We start from the raw sequence: 20,559 nt of genomic DNA, 5'->3' as shown, positions 1-20,559 counted from the left end.
TTCGATGGTTAGTAGACGTTCCCAGTAGTCTTCCTCTAAGGGTAGACCTTCTACGTCAGCCACACGTAAAGAAGGTACTCCAAAGCCTCCACGCTCTTCGTCTGACTGCCTTCAGACTATCGAAAGACTCTCGAGAGCTAGAGGCTTTTCGAAGGAAGCAGCCAGTGCGATTGCTAGAGCAAGGAGAGCTTCTTCCATTAGAGTCTACCAATCGAAGTGGGAAGTCTTCCGAGACTGGTGCAAGTCAGTTTCTGTATCCTCGACCAGTACCTCTGTAGCTCAAATAGCTGTTTTTCTCTTATACCTGAGAAAAGGACGATCCCTTTCAGCTCCCACTATCAAGGGCTACAGAAGCATGTTGGCATCGGTCTTCCGGCATAGAGGCTTAGATCTTTCCAAACATAAAGATCTGCAAGACCTCCTTAAGTCTTTTGAGACCACCAAGGAGCGTCGTTTGGCTACCCCTGGATGGAATTTAGACGTGGTACTAAGATTCTTCATGTCAGACAGGTTGGAGCCGTTACAATCAGCCTCCCTGAAAGATCTCACTCTTAAGACTCTTTTCCTGGTATGCTTAGCCTCGGCTAAAAGAGTCAGTGAGATTCATGCCTTCAGCAAGAACATAGGATTTTCGTCAGAAAAAGCCACTTGTTCGCTACAACTTGGTTTTCTAGCCAAAAATGAGCTGCCTTCTCGGCCTTGGCCTAAATCTTTCGATATCCCCAGCTTATCGGAGATCGTAGGCAATAAACTAGAAAGAGTCTTATGCCCTGTTAGAGCTCTTAAGTTCTATTTAAAGCGTACTAAACCTTTACAAGGCCAATCTGAAGCTTTATGGTGTTCAGTTAAGAAACCATCCTTGCCTTTGTCAAAGAATGCTTGGTCAGACTTTATCAGATTGTTATACGAGAAGCTCATTCACATCTGAGTGAGGAAGACCGAACTTTGCTTAAGGTGAAGACGCACGAAGTTAGAGCAGTAACAACTTCCGTGGCCTTTAAGCAAAATATATCTCTGCAAAGTAAAATGGACGCAACCTATTGGAGAAGCAAGTCAGTGTTCGCGTCATTTTACTTGAAAGATGTCCAGTCTCTTTACAAGAACTGCTACACACTGGGACCATTCGTAGCAGCGAGTGCAGTAGTGGGTGAGGGCTCAACCACTACAATTCCCTAATTCCATACCCTTTTAATCTTTCTCTTGAAATGTTTTTATTGTTTTTTTTTTGGGTTGTCCGGAAGGCTAAGAAGCCTTTCGCATCCGTCTTTGATTTGGCGGGTGGTCAAAGTCATTTCTTGAGAGCGCCTAGATTAGGGGTTTTGATGAGGTCCTGTTGTATGGGTTGCAACCCTTGATACTTCAGATCCTAGGGGTCGATCAGCATCCTAAGAGGATCGCGAGGCTCCGTAAGGAAGACGTACTTAAAAGGCAGAGTAATTGTTCAAGTCGACTTCCTTACCAGGTACCTATTTATTTTGTTTTTGTTATTTTGATAACTTCTAAAATGAAATAAAAACTCTTAGCTCATAAAAGTGTAAACATATATTGCTGGTCTCTACCCACCCCCCTGGGTGTGAATCAGCTATATAATCACTGGCTAAGTTAAATATTGAAAAATGTTATTTTGATAATAAAATAAATTTTTGAATATACTTACCCGGTGATTATAAATTAAAGGACCCTCCCTTCCTCCCCAATAGAGACGCAGTGGGATGAGGAGAAAATTGAGTCTTTGTTTACATTGAGTACTGGGTATCTGGACGACAGATGGCGCTGTTGGGCACACCCGCAACCTGTGTAGCGATCGCTGGCGAGTTTTTACCGTAGAGTTGTTGTGGCGGGATGTTAAAAAAACAAGCCCCACACCCTGAATCACACCTACTGACAATGGTCTCCTCAACACATACTTTCCCCTTACTTTATCAACTGGACTCTTGGACAAAAGGACAAACAAAACAAAACATAACCTTAAAACTATATATTTCTTACAAACTATAATAACTCCAACCAAAATCACCAGCATCAAAAACTTACACTAAATATACTATAAATACCATTCAAATAACGAAAAAAAATAACCTAACAAACTTAAATTACACCGCACACCAACACCAAAAATAAATATATATATGAATTATCTTGTATAAATATTATGGGACACCAACACTGTCCATACACACAAGCCAACTGTCTTTTATGGCACAACACCACTATATATAACCAGAAGACTGTCTTAAATATCCTTAACAGCCTAAACTCCTCGGGGTCATGGGTGTCATCGTCGTCGATATCATCATCATCATCAACATCATCATCCTAAATCTTAATTGTAATAAACAGGCCAGGTCGTCAACAGTTGATCAATCAAATGAGCAGTCCAAACAAAATCGTAATACAAGCCAAGTCATCAACAATACATCCACTTTCAAAAAACTTGGGTCTCTCCAAAGGAGGAATCGCAGCCTGCCAAAATAAAAAAGAAAAACACTTACGAACACTTCTAGCTAACTGAACTATCGCACTATAATCAAAGATAAATAATAAATTGTTCCTATCATTCACAATCACGACAAGCAAAGATAAACAAAACTGTACTTACTTTGAAAATCAAAAAACACTTCCACGCTGGTCAAAAAATAATAATGATATAATCCAGCTCTCACACAACTGCCTTAAGCTGCAGTCAAATAAAAAAGCATTCGCTCCGAAACATTCACCACTGTCGTAACCTTACTAAAAATGTAAACAAACAATCTCATTTGTACCAACAGTCTTTCTCACCACAAACGATCGTTAACCTAACTACTTTCGCTCGCTAACACAATATCTCTCTCTCTCTCTCTCTCTCTCTCTCTCTCTCTCTCTCTCTCTCTCTCTCTCTCTCTCTCTCTCTCTCTCTCTCTCTCACAGGATTTGGCAAAAACAAAAAATAAAAATAAAGCAAAAATAAATCCTCCACATTCCTCCCCCCTTACTTTGCCAAATCCTTCTCACACAACACTTACATTGTTTTTTTCATAACCCAGTCGCAGTCGGGAACGGGACCTCTACTCCGAGTAACTGGGCCTCCATATACTCTCTCATTCACTTCTTCCTTATCACAATCATTAGCTACATTAACACTATTCCTATCTAAATCCCTATCATCTAATATATCATGTACAATCATATCTACCTCGTTATCATCTGGCCCTATAATTACACTCATTTCTGTAAACAGTTCATCCATTTCATCAAAAACATTCTCAACTTTAGTAAAAGATTCATTCATACTACTAATCATTCTCCTATCTCTCACTCTCGCATTCGTCATCCTTTCTTTTACATCACCTAAGGAAAAGCCACACACACTATAGGTATCATTCATACTCAGCCATGATTCATCTGTATTAATACATTTATCCTCCACACTCACTTGCACATTTACACCCTTGTCATACTTATTCGTATTCTTACCTATTCCTATAAATTTCCCTTGCACTTTCTCCTCACTTAAAACTTTCAAACGCCTCTTTTTCCTATATTCAACTAACACTAATTGTTTATTTTCCAGCCCTAATTTCTCATGCATACTAGGTTCATACTTGCTCATTTCCAACCAATTACTCATCCCATTCTCACAAACATTGATCTTATTCCTTCCACACACACAGGAGGACTCACCCAACTGAACCCTCTTACACTCTAGTTTCCCGAACATCCTGGCTGACTTATTCCCTTCTTCCTACATACCCTAGCTACATGCCCATCTGCACCACATTCAGTACACTTACCCCGCGGCTCCTTGCACATTCTAGCATAATGACCATCCTTACCACAATTACCACAAATCACATTCATACGATTACTCCTACATCCACTTGCTACGTGCCCAGTCATACCACACCGATAACATTTTACCCCTTTCTCTTTCGTGCACTCGCTAATTCTATGCCCTACCTCACCACATCCAAAACAAGCACCAAGAGCCCATCTACATTCATTCTTCTTATGTCCTACTTTCCCACATCTATAACACCTCTCTTCACGGATACAACTACCTGACCTATCTTGCGGCGCACTAGCACTCCTATCCCTCCAAACCTGATTCCCTTGCCTAAACCCTTCATTTGTCCTTACAGGTATTCCCACATTACTCGCCCTAACACTCCTATCTACTACATTATCAGCTACCCTCATTGGTCCTCTCAAAATTGCGTCCTTATAACTACCAAATTCTATTACACTTTCTTCCATTCCAGTTCTTACACTCACAGATTTACTTTCTTTCATGCACCTATCTAACTCATAATCCTCAACTATCTCTAGTATATCATCCCATGTCAATCTCTCTTGCGTCCACCTCATTTTCTCTTTGCGTTTCAAATTAATAAATTCACACACATTCTCAGGTACTGTTGCCAAAAACTTCCTCATTAACTCCTTATTCTCATTTATACCTTCATCCCCATACTTCTTCCTAGCTAAAGTTTCCAACCTACATACGTACATTGATATAGCTTCTCCTGCATTCATCCTTGCCTCATCAAAATCATTCTTACGCTTATACTTAACACTCCCTTTCATACGTTTTACCTGCTCAATTATTCTCGTTTTCACACTTTCATAATCAACGTCCCCTACACTCATTATCACTCCATACATCGTCAACAAATACCCAGTCAAATATTCTCCTAACTCCCTAGCCCAAACTCTTTTACTATCACCATACTTATCCTGACAATACCTCTCATACTCCTTGAAAAAATCATTTACATCCCTACTGCTATGCTCATTGAACCTTTCACACCGAGGTACCTCTCTCATAAACACAGTCTTACACACATCACGTTCATTCTCACTGCTATCATCACTGTCTACTCCCTTGTTACCTTCTTCCTCATTCGAATATAATGAATCCACTTCCACACTTAAATTCCTATCCTTAACCATTCCCTTCTTACCCTTTTTCTTACTTACCACTTTCACCCATTCACGATCGTCCTTGCTATCAGCCTGATACTTTTTCTTCTCTTTCTTCACATCACTTTTACCTTTCCTTTCATCTTTCCTCTCCCCTTTCTGTTCATCCTTACTATGCCTAATTCCCTTATCTTCAATATCACCATCACTAATACTACGATCACTATCACTTCCTTTCCCATTATCACCTACCTTAACCTTCTCTTTCACTACCAACCCATTACCCGAAGCTGAGGACACTCCTCCGACTGCACCTTCACCCATTATAGTTTTCATCATCCCCATGACTTGCCCCATCATATCTTCCATTCGTTTCTCCATTCGTTCTTCATTCTCTCGCATCCTCATCTCAACACATTCTTCCACTCTCTCTACTGTCCCCTTTAACTCCCTAAGCTCCTTCTGCATCGCCGCATTCTCCCAGTTCAACCTCTCATTCTCTATTAGCAACCTCTCCTCACGCTCCTTACTCAGCCGCAATTCCTCCTTCAGTAACTTGTTCTGCTCTTCCATTTTTCATCAACCTTAATCCTAAATTCTTAACCTAATTCCGTCCTTCGTCCAACAGTCCAGCTTCTATCCCACCTCAGCAGTCCCTGTTCGGGCGCCAAAATAATGTGGCGGGATGTTAAAAAAACAAGCCCCACACCCTGAATCACACCTACTGACAATGGTCTCCTCAACACATACTTTCCCCTTACTTTATCAACTGGACTCTTGGACAAAAGGACAAACAAAACAAAACATAACCTTAAAACTATATATTTCTTACAAACTATAATAACTCCAACCAAAATCACCAGCATCAAAAACTTACACTAAATATACTATAAATACCATTCAAATAACGAAAAAAAATAACCTAACAAACTTAAATTACACCGCACACCAACACCAAAAATAAATATATATATGAATTATCTTGTATAAATATTATGGGACACCAACACTGTCCATACACACAAGCCAACTGTCTTTTATGGCACAACACCACTATATATAACCAGAAGACTGTCTTAAATATCCTTAACAGCCTAAACTCCTCGGGGTCATGGGTGTCATCGTCGTCGATATCATCATCATCATCAACATCATCATCCTAAATCTTAATTGTAATAAACAGGCCAGGTCGTCAACAGTTGATCAATCAAATGAGCAGTCCAAACAAAATCGTAATACAAGCCAAGTCATCAACAATACATCCACTTTCAAAAAACTTGGGTCTCTCCAAAGGAGGAATCGCAGCCTGCCAAAATAAAAAAGAAAAACACTTACGAACACTTCTAGCTAACTGAACTATCGCACTATAATCAAAGATAAATAATAAATTGTTCCTATCATTCACAATCACGACAAGCAAAGATAAACAAAACTGTACTTACTTTGAAAATCAAAAAACACTTCCACGCTGGTCAAAAAATAATAATGATATAATCCAGCTCTCACACAACTGCCTTAAGCTGCAGTCAAATAAAAAAGCATTCGCTCCGAAACATTCACCACTGTCGTAACCTTACTAAAAATGTAAACAAACAATCTCATTTGTACCAACAGTCTTTCTCACCACAAACGATCGTTAACCTAACTACTTTCGCTCGCTAACACAATATCTCTCTCTCTCTCTCTCTCTCTCTCTCTCTCTCTCTCTCTCTCTCTCTCTCTCTCTCTCTCTCTCTCACAGGATTTGGCAAAAACAAAAAATAAAAATAAAGCAAAAATAAATCCTCCACATTGTCTGTCGGGCAACAGAGTTGCAGCTATATAATCACCGGGTAAGTATATTCAAAAATTTATTCTATTATCAAAATAACATTTTTCCTAACAGTACTTAGCTCGAACTACTTTCGGGTAATGGCCTGCCCATCCTTCCCCGAGTGCCTCACTGGACTTCATAGAAACCTAGCTATCAAGAACTTACTGGGGATCGAGACCTGAGCAAGCATGCTCTCTGACCCGGGGTCGCCTTGGCGCGTATCACACCACCTGAGGTTGCCCCTCATAGAAAACGGGAGTAGGGTAAACTACACAAAACTCTGGTCGGTTGGGAGGAGATCTCAGATACTCCTAAGAAAGTAGTTCGAGGTAAGTACTGTTAGGAAAAATACAAATTACTTAAAATTTGTGATTTTTCCTAACTATACAAACCTTAGCTATTTACACATATTTGCCTGCCAGCCCTGTCCCCCGGGATAAGTCCTACCTCTAAGCAAAGTGAAGCATTCACTGGTGTGTGTGAGGGGGGAGGGGGGGAACTAGCTACCCCTCCCTATCAAGAAGCTAACTAGCGGCGGGGTAGTAAACCCTTGTTAAACCTTTTCTGGCTCATCATTCAGCTACGCCGAAGTAATTACCCCCATGTAAATAGCTAAGGTTTGTATAGTTAGGAAAAATACAAATTATCTACGAATTTGTCATTTTTATTGTTTATTACCTCTCATGTAGTTTATTTATTTCCTTGTTTCCTTTCCTCACGGGTATTTTTCCTTCTTGGAGCCCTTGGGCTTAAAGCATCTTGCTTTTCCAACTAGGGTTGTAGCTTAGTAATAATGATAATAATAATATGAAACAGATTTATTACCAAAATGTTATTCTTAATATAGTCTGCACATCTTTCAAATCATTAGAATTCAATCTAAATTGTGGGCGTTGTATTCACGGTACAAAGAAATGAAGTGTACTTTGTAGTAATGCCTTCTGATTGGAGAAGTTAATGCTTATATACAGAAAGTTCATTAATTGTTTTAATATTCCTAGACTTAGAAATAGCTCACTTATTAGATTTCAACTATAAAAATAAAACAAAAGGTTTTCCTGCTCGTCACAATTTGCAAACTAGACCATTGATCCGTTGACTTTATTCACTCCAAAATATGTAAAACAGAGCATTGAGGACTTTGGTTATTATGTAGGCTGCAAAAACATTCTGTAATGATTTTGATATTGAAATAAGTGATTCCCAAAACAGAATCAGCAATGGAGAAATTACAAAAGACATGCCATAAACCTTCACCCAATATAAGAGAATTCCTTCACTGACCTAAAATCCAGTGAACACTATGGAATGGCAGGTCATTCAAGTACAGTGTAGGAGAATGTGCTTAAGGGCCACTCATGAATGGCAGAGGCAAGGGACAGTGACATTGCCCTATCAAACGGGACAATGCCCTAGAGAGACCATATGAGCATATGATCAGTACCCAGGACCCCTCTCCATCCAAGCTAGGACCAAGGAGGGCCAAGCAATGGCTGCTGAGGACTTAACAGATAGACCTGATGGCTCCCCCAAAACCCACATCCTTAGTTCACAAGAATGGTGAGGTTGCAGCGACCAAAGAAACTATCGAGTTTGAGCAGGACTCGAACCCCAGTCTGTCGTTCACCTGTATTGTAGACCGTTGGACCGTCGACTTTACTTACTCCAAAATGTGTAAAACAGAACTTTGGTTATTACATAGGCTATAAAAACATAAATTTACACTTGTATACCTACTAGTACACCTTAATATCAAAATGAATGCTCTGTTACACTTGTATACGTATAGAATTTGTCTAAATAATTAGTTGCGATAGTATTGTCCAAGTGTCTCCATCTGCTGGTGGTGAATAAAGACAAAATCGAAAGCAAAACTTTGGAAAAGTGGATGACTTTATCAAGATGCTTTGAAAAGTTCAGAATTACGGTAGAAGACTAAAAGAATGATTAAGATATCATTAAAAATAATATTCTTGTAATGTATTTTGCTTAAAAATAATATTCTTGTAATGTATTTTGCTTTTATAATCTGTGTTGTCTTTAAATATTTTTAAAAATGTGACTAAAGTGTTTTTCTTTTCCAGGTGATCGGCATCAGTACATAGAACACGACTTGCCAAGATCACTGAAGAATCTTCTGGTGTAGATAATGACATGAAGAAGCCATAGATAATTACACCTAGAGTACATCAAGAATCCTCGTAGCTACAAGACCTCTCTCGTCTATTACGGAAGTCGCCGGTTTTTACTTTGATAGTTAAAGTATTTTGGTATATATATATGTGCGTGCGTGGTGCAAGATTGTTTGAAAGTATTGTATGCTTCTACAACAATTACTTTTAATAGTTGAAGAATTCACAGGTTCATACATAGAAAGCTGTACGTATGCAGCTCAGTAAATGAGTGTGAGTGTGTGTTTATTGCTTGAATCATTCTTCATACTGAATGATATGGACATACATTTATTCATTATCAGCTCCTTGCTTTCCCAGGATCCAAATCTATTATCCTCACCTGTTCTGTCATTATCTTTCAGTAGGATTTTGTCTCAAGTCCTACTTGAAGGATTTTTACAGGATTTCGAAAATGTCTTCCAACAAGTCTCTTCAAGTCTTTTTCTTGTAATGTCTTAACCATTTAGTTACGGTTCATTTTCCCTTTGCCTACGCATACACCAAATAGCTTGGCCTATTCTTTACGCATTCTCATCTTTCCTCATACACCTGACAACACTGAGATTACCAAAGAGTTCTTCTTCACTCAAAGGGTTAACTACTGTACTGTAGTTATTCAGTGGCCACTTTCCTCTTGGTTTGGATAGAAGAGACTCTTTTAGCTATGGTAAACAGGTCTTCTAGGACATTCCAAAATGGGTTAGAGTTCTTATGATTGAGGGTGTACTCTGGCGGATATAGGAAAATTTGCCGTAAGACAATTTGCTGTATGGATATTTAGACGCAGACATTATGCCACAAAGCGTAAGAGAAGGCAAAAAAAAAAGAATTGTATATAAATGGCACCTTAATCATTTATATATATATATATATATTAATTTGGAATATTTTTTTATCTTATTTCATTTGTAGAGCATATTGTTATATTTATTTACTTTGATTTTCAATCGTTTGTTTACTTATGGATATATATAAGAAAAGAAATGTAGAACATAAAGATTAGAAATATTGAAGGTCTCACACTTTGAGTCAGACATTTTTTAGAATTAAAATCTTTATTTCTCAAGACATTGATCTGTTTCGATAGGTAACAGATATTTTCAGCCCATTATGGATAACCTCCAACTCTGTTGTTGATTGAAAGTCCTTTCATACACTTTCCAAAGACTAATAGGAAAAGTGGGCCGATCTTTACATGGACGAGGTCCCCTGCCTCTCTTTTGCTCCTATACCCAGTTCTAACAAGCGATTTGCACGTCAGAACTGTTTCGGACCTCCACCGGGTATCCTCTGGTTTCGTCCTGGCCAGGCATAGGCTAGTTCACCATCTTTCGGGAACCAAGGGCTTCGCTCCAAGTTCTATAGATGTATCATTGGTACATACATACATACATATACCAAAGGCACCTCCCACAATTTTGGGGGGTAGCCGACATCAACAAGAAATAAAACAAAAAAGGGGACCTCTACTCTCTACGTTCCTCCAGCCTAACCAGGGACTCAGCCGAGTTCAGCTGGTACTGCTAGGGTGCCACAGCCCAACCTCCCACATTTTCCACCACAGATGAAGCTTCATACTGCTGAGTCCCCTACTGCTGCTACCTCCACGTTCATCTAAGGCACCGGAGGAAGCAGCAGGGCCTACCGGAACTGCGTCACAATCGCTCGCCATTCATTCCTATTTCTAGCACGCTCTCTTGCCTCTCTCACATCTAAAACTTAATAATTTCCAGCTTTTTACATAACAGTTTCCCCCTACTGGTTTCATTACTCTATGATTAAAATTGTGGCCAGGAAACCATTCACAAAATAACACACAAAACAGAAATTCCTTCCAACTTCGTTTGGCGTAGTTAAAGAAAAAACAGCCTGTTACATTTGCGAATTGAAAAAACTCAGATAAACTAAGAAAACTAGCTGGTTTGAAATCAGTCATTAGATTTTCAGGTTTTAGGGGCTTGAGTAAATCTTCAGTTGTTTTAAAAAAACTTATTGCAAGATTCTTATAGTCTTATTCGGGAAGAGACCGTAAATTTGGGGGAGCATACATATCTTATGTTGACATGTAGAATACATAACTGATAGAAGATTTTAGGATAAACAAGTATTTCATTGCATGCCCAATCAACGTTCTATTATCATCCTCCACCCCACTATCGTAGAAATTTACCCTTTTCTAGAAGCGTAAATTCCTTGAGAATTACATGACCAATTCTTGATCTAGGAATAGGAGGGGTAATTTCTTCCTTGCGTCTCCTTCTAATGTTTCTTGGTAAGCTTGAAGTTGATGGCGTGAGAGATTGTCATTTTCAAATCATCCACATCCAGCACCAATCGATGATCTTGAGGCTTTTTGATTCAAGTGTATTTCCTATCATATTTTCTAATTCATATTTTACAAGTAGATATCACTTCATTACTACCTCCGCCAACAAAGTTGGAAGGAGGTTATGTTTTACCCCATGTTTGTGTGTTTATTAACAGCTCCCTGACCTCAATTTTAATCATAGAGTAATGAAACTTGCAGGGATTAACTTATGTAAAAAGCTGGAAATTATTAAATTTTGGAAGGTCAAGGTCACGGTCAAGCACAATGTCCAATTCACGTAATCAGCCATAAGTTTGAACATCGTTGTCACAGAGACTTCAAACTTGGTTCATATTTGAGTGTATAAAAAACCACACCAATAAATACATGTTAAGGTCAAAGGTCAAGGTCGAGAAATAAGGTGCCGCAGCGGAGGTCTGCACTCTACTCAGTGCTCCTCTATTTCAGTACTGTATGCACTCTTGCCTTACAGTTCGTATCAACAATCTGATAAATCTTTCCCTCATGTTTCTTTAGAGTCATCTATAAGCTTATTACATCTGGTGCTTTCAATTGTGTATGGAATCATAACGGTTTAAAATAATGCTAAATAATAAAGACCTTTCGGTCTTTCATTTCTCATTTTAGCAATGACAGAAAACTGCAATTTCCGGCTTTGCGGAAAAATATCCGTACGGCAAATTGTCTTGCGGCAAATTTTTTTACGGCAAATTGTGCGGCTTCCTACTCAGGCAGAGTATTCTATCTGTGTCCATATTTCCTTTCCTCATTGGGATAGTTTCCCTATTAGAACCCAGGGGCATCGAGCATCTTGATTTCCCAAATGGGGTCATGGCTTAGCTAGTAATAATAGTCATAAAAGTATCTTTTGTCCGGAGAGCATTCTCGTCCTTCCAAATAACTATAATTTCGAAGGAGTGTCAGTTGATTTTTGAATGAGTTTGAAATCAAAGGAGTATTAGAGTTCCACGACATTTTCCTCATTTTATTTGAGTGAAATAAGGGTTTTTTTTATTAGAATAAAAACAGGTCTATTTAAGATCCTAAGGAGAGCATTGAATAATGTAAGATATAAGCTAATTGTACAGTTTTGAATCTTCTTTTGATCATGGGAATATTTACACGTACAATTCACGTACAGTAGAATATTATCTTGTTGATCTGAATGAGAGAATCAGTGTCTTGTGTGAAAGGCTTTCCTAGAATTTATTTGGTTCCTGTTTCATATTTGCATTTTATGAATATTGTTTGTTGAGAAATCATTTTTATAAAGGTACAGAAATGCCAGCGAGCTTATAGATTTTTATATATAAGGGATAAGGTTTTAATTTGTGTAAAATACTTGAGTATATATGAAATCCAAGGAGGCTTAGATATTTTTATATATTATAAAGGATAAGGTAATTATTTTGTGTAAAATAATGTAGTGTATATTGGAAATTTGAAATATTTACCATTGATAAGATGCTGAAGTTTATTGAAAAGTCAATTTATTGTTGAATTAGATATAACACACAACTTAGAAGAAGGTTTGGGTCCAATTCATCTTTTAAAGATCAGCTGCTTAGGAATAGTTTCACTTCATTCCATCCATTTTGTCATTTCTAGAAAGTAAATGTTCATTTCTCATTACTTCTTGGGAAAAGCAACATTCATCGTCATTTTTGTTTACACTCGGACTCTACGTTTTAACTTTGAGAGGTCAGTGAATGTCAAACATTTTGTATGAAAACATTACTCATATTACACACGATTATACATATTGACATCACGGCTCTCTAGAGAATACTCTGCCTGTATTAGCAGAATTCCATTGTTAATGGTTTTTTTATCATAGTCAAGTTAATGGTGAATATTATAATGGGTACATTAAGAGTTTGTTATCCATTGTAGCCAGCTTCTCTCGGCCGTTCTAAAAAGCTCGCTGACATTTTCTGTACATTTGATGTCCTATATTTTGTATTTCATTTTTTAGATTTATTATTAGCAGACGGAACACATTTTAACAAAGCAGAGATTCTATTTTAAACTCACATTTGAATGTTTACCAATCCTGAAACTACATGACGATAGTGAGAAAATTCCAATTGAGAAAGGAGTTAGACAGGGAGACCCCTTCTCGCCTAGATAATTCACAGCATTTCTTAATTGAAAATAAGCAATAAATACAGATCTGGGGAATTTCTATGTCATGAGAGAGAGAGAGAGAGTGTGTGTGTGTCGAGGCATAAGTAGTGGCCTGCAAGTGTTGGTACGCGTTAAAGACGTGATTTTCAACGTATAGGTCTTTCCGTACGTGCTGCTTAGCCGGGGTTTGTAAATCTCATGGCATGGGATAGACTCCCCTTGCGGTGTGTAGGTCTTTGAGTATGTGCTGCTTTGCCGGGGCTTGTTAGTCTGAGGGCAGGGGTAGACTCCCCCACAATGTAACGTAGGCTTTGTAGATCACCAGAGGAGGTGCGAGACATGAAGGATTAGATAGGGACGACCAACCATCTCCTACCATTTCTGCCAATGAGAATTCCTTTATATATTCTTTCTCCAAGTCCATGTGACGAAGATTATTCTAGAATAAATCAAATGAAAAAGTGTAAAATACTGCACTTATTTAACAATTTCATAAAATCACAGATTAAATATTTAACCAAAATAATATAAAAGTTTTCTGAGGTTGAATGTAAAGTTTCTCTTCCAGGGATTTCGCTGAGACATTTCAGAGAACAATGTAGAGTTGGGGGTATCATTATCATTATAGCAAACGATATCAAACAAAGTTATTCATTTTATGTTCTTAAGAAGATGAGTCTATGATGGAAGTCATTATTCAAGGCAAGATATATTTGTTATAAGATAACATAACCAGAATGGCTAGTCAAATGTCTAGTCTATTCAGTAGTCAGTCTTGAGTTGTGGGAATGGATAGTTGGATAGTCAAATACCATATGAGATAAGGCTAGCTGTTAGCTAGCCTCATGTTAGGGAATAGTTGAACCAGATGGATAGTCGAGTATTGTACGAGAGAGAAGTTTTGGAGTATCAATATTAACCAATTTTAATCGAGATAACTTCAGGTGCTAGAAATGTGTTCTGCCTGTTAATAATCATCGTAGAATTTTGTATATATAAATATTCTGTATTAATCCCATTACAGCAAATGAGCAAAATCTTTTAAATTCTGTTTAGAAGTCAAATTTTGGTCGGGATTTTCATAGCTGTGAGCAGAAGTTTGACCTCGTAGATCAAGAGAGGACATTCTTCTTCTTCTTGTAGTAGGAAAAGACGTTTGTTCACACTAAAGCCAAGACTGTTTCTGTGTCTGTTTCGCGAGATTAGGCTGAGAAAACCAGAGGTCAAAGTGCTGGTGAAAGGATAAAGCTTCAGAAATGTTATTCGATAGGTTAAAAAACATTTGTTTAATGAGACTAAAATTTAAACTTCAGTAATTTTTCCAAGCGATACTGATATCAAATAGAGTAGTCTTTTAGTCTTGAATTTAATATATTTGCCTGATTAGTCTCTGAAATTTAATAATTATAGATCTGTTTGAATTTTTCTAAATATCAAGTGACCTTAAGTTAGTTTTGTGACATCTTAATTGTTGGAGCAATAGCCTGCGATACTTGGTCTCTTTCGCATGATATATTTAGTCACCCTTCAGGAGGTTAGGACATTGAAGTGATAGATTAGGTGGGATGATGTTTTATGTTCTATTTACTTTCGAATCAAGATGTTTTTGCTGAGATCAGAAAAACATTTTTATGAACTTCAGCTTTAGACAAAAAAAAAGGAATCTATTGTAGTAGTTTTCCTATCTGATTTTATATTGTTAGATTACTACTTATCTGAAGGTAGATTTTCCATTTGTTTTATTTATTTAGCTGTGTAGAGGATTTACAAAAGTATAAATTTTTCAATAAGTTTATGATAAAATGTTTTTCAGGCAATTTATTTTTGACTGGGTAGCATTAGCTTATGTTGTGATCGCTTGATTATTATTACATGAAGACAAACCTTTGTTTACTCCGTTGTTGCTTCTCCATGACCAGAGTTTTAAGGAATTATTGGGATTCTGGCAATATTGTTTGCGTGCCAATATCTCACCCACTTCAAGCGGAAGTAGCTATTGCCACAGTTTAATCCTGTTCTTCGTGCTTAACTCACTTCTCTGCTCAAACTGCTATTCAAATCTTTATGCTTGCATTTGTGTTTTTCTCTCTCAGATATGATGAATACAAATGCTTCAAAGTATGTATGAGAGCTGGACCTGGCTTTGAAGGTTCTTCTTGAAGCTCCTCCTTCCTTTGGTTGGAGGTCGAATTACATCCTTCAAAAAGTGATGGTTAAGATTAAAGAAATATTGTTATTAATGATGCAAATTTTATCTCTCTCCCGGTTTCAGCGTTAAACGAACTATCTGATGACGGGGCAATTTGTTACCCTGTCCAATGCGGGCAGTTTGCCTTTTTCCTCCGAGGACTCCTTTTGGAACCCTTCCGAGGACTTCTCCTGGACACCTATTTCTTACGAGGACTTATAGTCGCCTGTCCTCACCCAACTTCCTTGTAAACACAAGTCAAAACAAGAAGGGCATATCTAGAAATACTAGCTCCTTCAAAAGGCTCAAGATCTCTCTCAAGACAAGAGCCTGGTACATCAGAAATGGAACAAATTGCCACAGAGGCAGTAGAAATGGCCGTAGAGGCATCTGTGATACCTCCACTAGAGTTACCAAAAAGTTCAGGGGAAACTTTCCACTTTCTTAAATGAGTGAGCTTGATAAGGCAACTAGGTGGGTTGGGTGAACCACCAAGGTGCTGTACTATTGACGGGTTCTTCCCAGAGCCGCAGAATTCAAGACAACTGCGATGTCCCTCTGTCAAACCAGGCCAAGGGTGAGTTAGAATTGTTTAATTGATAGATTTCAGGTACGGAGAATTCCTTAAGGTCAAAGTACAGGTTGATTAATTTGCATTATACATCGCTGAATGGCCTTTGATGCGCCAGATGAAATCAAAATCTCCTCCTCTAGCTTTCTCAAAACAAAGTAAGGTTTATGTTCATACAAGAACAGATCCGAACCCAGTGGATCTAGATGTAGCCACTCTTACACCAGGCACAAGTAGCGACAGGCTGCCTTGTTTGTCGTCTTATTATTATTACTAGCTAAGCTACAATCCCAGTTGGAAAAACAGGATGCTATAAGCCTCATCCACCCCGCAAGTCCTTCAAATTCTGTTCTTGGAAAAGCAACAACTGATTAAACACCTATAAATAACTCTGGTTTATATTGCTAGGAAAAATACAAATAATTTTCTAAGAATTTGTATTTTAAAACTATTTTATTATTGTGAATATTACGATGTTTATAAGGCTGTACAGTATAGGATTTTGCTCATTGCTGCAGTGCGAGTTTTGTATCAAAATGTTTTTGTGACTTAATTTGATTATTGTTAAAGAGAACTTTTATGTTGAAGTCAGTTTGTTATGTTTAAAATCTGTCATTTCTTTTGGTATAAGACTGGGTTTCAACATTCTAAGACTGAGAATTATTTCTTATGGACATATCAACAAAGGGAAAGAACTAGGAACGGCAACTAAAGAAAATTGGTGGATATGAGACTAGCAGGACTAAAATGACCCTGAAGAATATAGACTTAATTCTTTATACGTTAAACTCATTAAGATGATGCAATGATTTTTATTATGGTTCTCCTACAAGTTAGCAAAGAAAGCTATATTCTAGTTTGGCCTTAGTGAAGAAAGTTAGATACATTTAATAAATTGTTATATTGACTGGGTAGATGTTAGCTATGGCGTACAATCCTTTTCTCAGTGGGGATACCTCAACGTGGTGAAAGGGTTTGTGTATCGCCATGATCAAACTTTTACTATTCAGGCCCACCCATACTAGCTTGGTTTGCTGGGAGCGATCAGACTAAAGTCTCCCACCATCACCAATCCGCAGTGGCCAGCGTGGCGATGGAAATGGCCAAACCCCAGACATGACTAAGGACATGTCTGAGGCTTTTGTCCTGCAGTGGACTAGAAACGGCTAGAGTTTTTTTTGTATGTAAATGTATTAGTAATGGTTTGCTAGTTAATGTGTATGAAGGTAGATGTACAATGTTGCATTTTTATTCCAAGTTCTGAAAATATGTTTACAGTAGTAGTTAATTCTTATAGAACAAAAGCAAGATAAAACAATTTTAAATGAATTAATTAGATTGTAATATTAATTATAATATTTCTAGGTCCATTACTAAAGCATAAACATAAAACTATATAAGATTTGAAATTCAGTCAAATGTCTTAATCACGCCTAACACGATTCCAGTCTTATGCCAAACGAAATACCATTTTGTAACTGACATTGCCATTGTATCGAGTCTAAAGTCTGAGTTCTCTTCCAGATGTAGATGTAGATGATTTGGAAAGAAATAAAGGCCAGTGGCCGCACCCCAAGGGGCTGATCTCACGGAACGCGCAAGGCAATGCTAAAGACGTCCCTCCCTGCTTGCCAGAGGCCTTGCAGTCGTCAGACTGTGCCGGAGTTACTCCCGTTGCTATTGTGATATGTGTCTTTTATCTCTGAATTGGAAAATTGATTATCTAACAATTGTTTTTGTTATTGGGAGAATGTATTCGCTATGTCGTCTTCCATTTGTTTAATATTAACTGAAATTGGTTGTCTCGATTTAGGTAAGAAAGTTAAGTTATAACTTGAGATTAAGCTGTTGAAGTTTCTATCCTTTATATAAAGCTTACTTAGATATATAATTCTAAAAGGTGTCTTTTTGAATGTCACTGAAATAAAGGTAATCTAAAACTTAAAAAGGATTTGAGGAAAATCTTGAGTCACAATTGTAATTTGACTGACTGTCAGAGTTTCAAATTCCACTAACAACAATGCAAAGTTGTTTTATGAAATGATGACTTGTTAAATAAGTTTATTTATATTTTGTAGACTTTCATCGATCAAAGACCATCTATAACAATGCTAATTAGTATTCCTTTTAATGAAAAAACAGTCATTAATTCCAAAGTTACATAATAATGGTCTGAAGAAATACGATATGTGGAAAGTATGATAAAAACGCAAGTACAGTATTTGTGTCCTTTATCATGGGACAGAAGGTGTCTTCCTTATCAGATATCGTCTAGAGATGATTTCAGTTTTACCGTATATTCTGATTCCTGTAGTGATGTGTAAAGTAGATTCTAAGTCCAGGTTTTATGAACATAGTCTTCTGAAAGCAAAAGAATTGGTTGTGGGTTTTCCACATTGCTTTTAGTATGAAAATACTTGGATAAACTTTATATATTCCGCTATTAAGATATTTACCAGAATAATAGTGTGTTTCAAATGTGACTTTATTTGTCAGGCAATTGGCTGTCTATTTATAATTGAATAGATTGATTACATGTGAATATTTGTCTACTTTTATGAGAAATATCTGTTTATTAAATTTGAATATAAACACTTAGTGTATGCCTAATTAAACGAAAGAATTTTGGAATGTAGAATCACTTTCAGGTGAAAACAAAATAGTTTACTAATTCGATTCAATTATACCGTTGCATCTAAAAGAAACGAAAAACTAAAAGAATGTGAATTTAAATTTGTTAATTCTCAGACATTTTTAATTTACAATTGCGACTTGTCCCACGAAGGACATGGAAGAGTTTTGCACATTTTTCATTACATTTAGGTTTTTGAAAACTTCCGAGAGAGAAGACCGGCATCACCCTATACATGTCCGATACATCGCGCGCGTTGTTCCTCTGTGGGCGATCGAGTGAGGGAAAGTGAACAAGCATCTCTGTTGCATCAGTTCATCTTGAGTTGATGCGACAACCTTTTGTAATATGAAGTTATCTGTTTGTGTATTTAGATTCTCTGCTAATCTGTATCGAAAGGCGAAGTGAATGGTCGTTCTGATTCTGAGTAGACTTGTTGGTTTTTGTTCGATTAAGCGGTGTAGAAATTATAGTCTTGGGAAGAATCATGGAGGCTCAATATGGCGATGACTTTGTCGAGTATTGGAGTCTTTCTATAGATGAAGAATGATTTTATATGTTGCTAATGTGTAGTGTGAGGGCTTTTCTAAAGCCAGGTTGTGTTTCTTCTTGAATATGTTCCCAGGAAGTTTTGATTTTTAAGTAGAGTTTTTATGTTCTTGTAAATCTACTTGTAATGTGGAGAGAATATAATCTTCAATATTTCTTTTTTATCTGGTTGTCATCAATGGAGTTTTTTGTGTTGCCAAGTTTACTAAGATTGGAAAACAGAGTCTGGTGCTTTGGGAAATCAAATTGTTCCGTTGTTATGCCAAGGGATAAAACGTGATGTACTTTGGAATCCGTACATTACGCTACTAATGTTCAAGCTGTTTCTTTTGTTCTCAAGCCATGAACATTTAGAGCACAAGAGGTTGATATAGAACAGAAACCTATAGAAAGTAATTATCAAACAAGAATTTTATGTTCTTAAAACTCAAAATTTTTTTTAGAAGAGGAGTTAGAAATGAACTCAGTTTTCTTATCAGATTGAGGTACATAAGAGATTGATAAGTTTATAATGAGTTTTCTTTTTATTTGGTCACTGTCAGTCAGTTTCCATTATGTCAGTTTATCATGCAAGTTATAAGCCCCCAAAGAGTGAGCTGGCATGACAGATGTCTATCATATTATGATTATAAAATAGTTTATCAAGATATGTCATCACATTTCTACACTACACTCATATAGGACTTGCACAAGAATTATCTTTTAAACTAATTAGAATAGAATGCGGTAAAATAGGAGGAGTAAGACGGCTAGTTTAGAGGAGATAGAAGCAATGACTTCTAGAGAATTATTGGGTCCTTTGACTGGTCAGATAGTACTACATTGGATCCCTTTGCGGCTTCAGCTCATTTTCCTTTGCCTACAATACACTGAAAAATTCTTATTAACTCAAAGGGTTAACTACTGCACTGTAATTGTTTAGTGGCTACTTTCCACTTGGTAAGGGTAGAAGAGACTCTTTAGCTATGGTAAGCAGCTCTTCTAGGAGAAGGACACTTCAAAATCAAACCATTTTATTGCCAGAGCTTCTGTACCACAGCCATCCACTGTCTTGGCTTAGAGTTCTCTTGCTTGAGGGTACACTCAGGCACACTATTCTTTCAGTTTCCTTATTTCCTGTTCTCACAGGGCTATTTTCTCTGTTGGACCCCTTCTAGGGATTATAGTATCCTGCTTTTCCAACTAGGGTTGTAGTTTAGCTGGTGATAATAATAGTAATAATGAGATTGCAGAAATTATGCAGTGTTCTGTGTGTAGTATCTGTTGATGAGTTT

At 37.3% G+C, this 20,559-nt stretch overlaps 1 protein-coding gene and 3 long non-coding RNA genes across 17 annotated transcripts in view; 2 read left to right on the top strand and 2 right to left on the bottom strand.

Moving 5' to 3' along the window:
• LOC137633940 (uncharacterized) overlaps positions 1-9,005 on the top strand; it is a 56,947-nt gene extending 47,942 nt beyond the window's left edge. The window contains exon 5 of the long non-coding RNA XR_011042368.1: positions 8,800-9,005. This is a non-coding gene — a long non-coding RNA (uncharacterized lncRNA). The remainder of the gene's footprint in view (positions 1-8,799) is intronic.
• The window catches only part of LOC137633468 (uncharacterized), a 429,224-nt gene that overhangs the window by 318,989 nt on the left and 89,676 nt on the right, over positions 1-20,559 (top strand). The gene's annotated exons all lie outside the window — the stretch shown is intronic.
• Positions 1-20,559, bottom strand: part of LOC137633471 (uncharacterized) — a 415,554-nt gene that overhangs the window by 305,432 nt on the left and 89,563 nt on the right. The gene's annotated exons all lie outside the window — the stretch shown is intronic.
• LOC137633473 (uncharacterized) overlaps positions 1-20,559 on the bottom strand; it is a 246,637-nt gene that overhangs the window by 171,929 nt on the left and 54,149 nt on the right. The gene's annotated exons all lie outside the window — the stretch shown is intronic.

This window comes from Palaemon carinicauda, chromosome 43 (assembly GCF_036898095.1).
Source record: "Palaemon carinicauda isolate YSFRI2023 chromosome 43, ASM3689809v2, whole genome shotgun sequence".
Classification (NCBI taxonomy): domain Eukaryota; kingdom Metazoa; phylum Arthropoda; class Malacostraca; order Decapoda; family Palaemonidae; genus Palaemon; species Palaemon carinicauda.
This window is presented reverse-complemented; position numbering and strand designations above follow the sequence as displayed.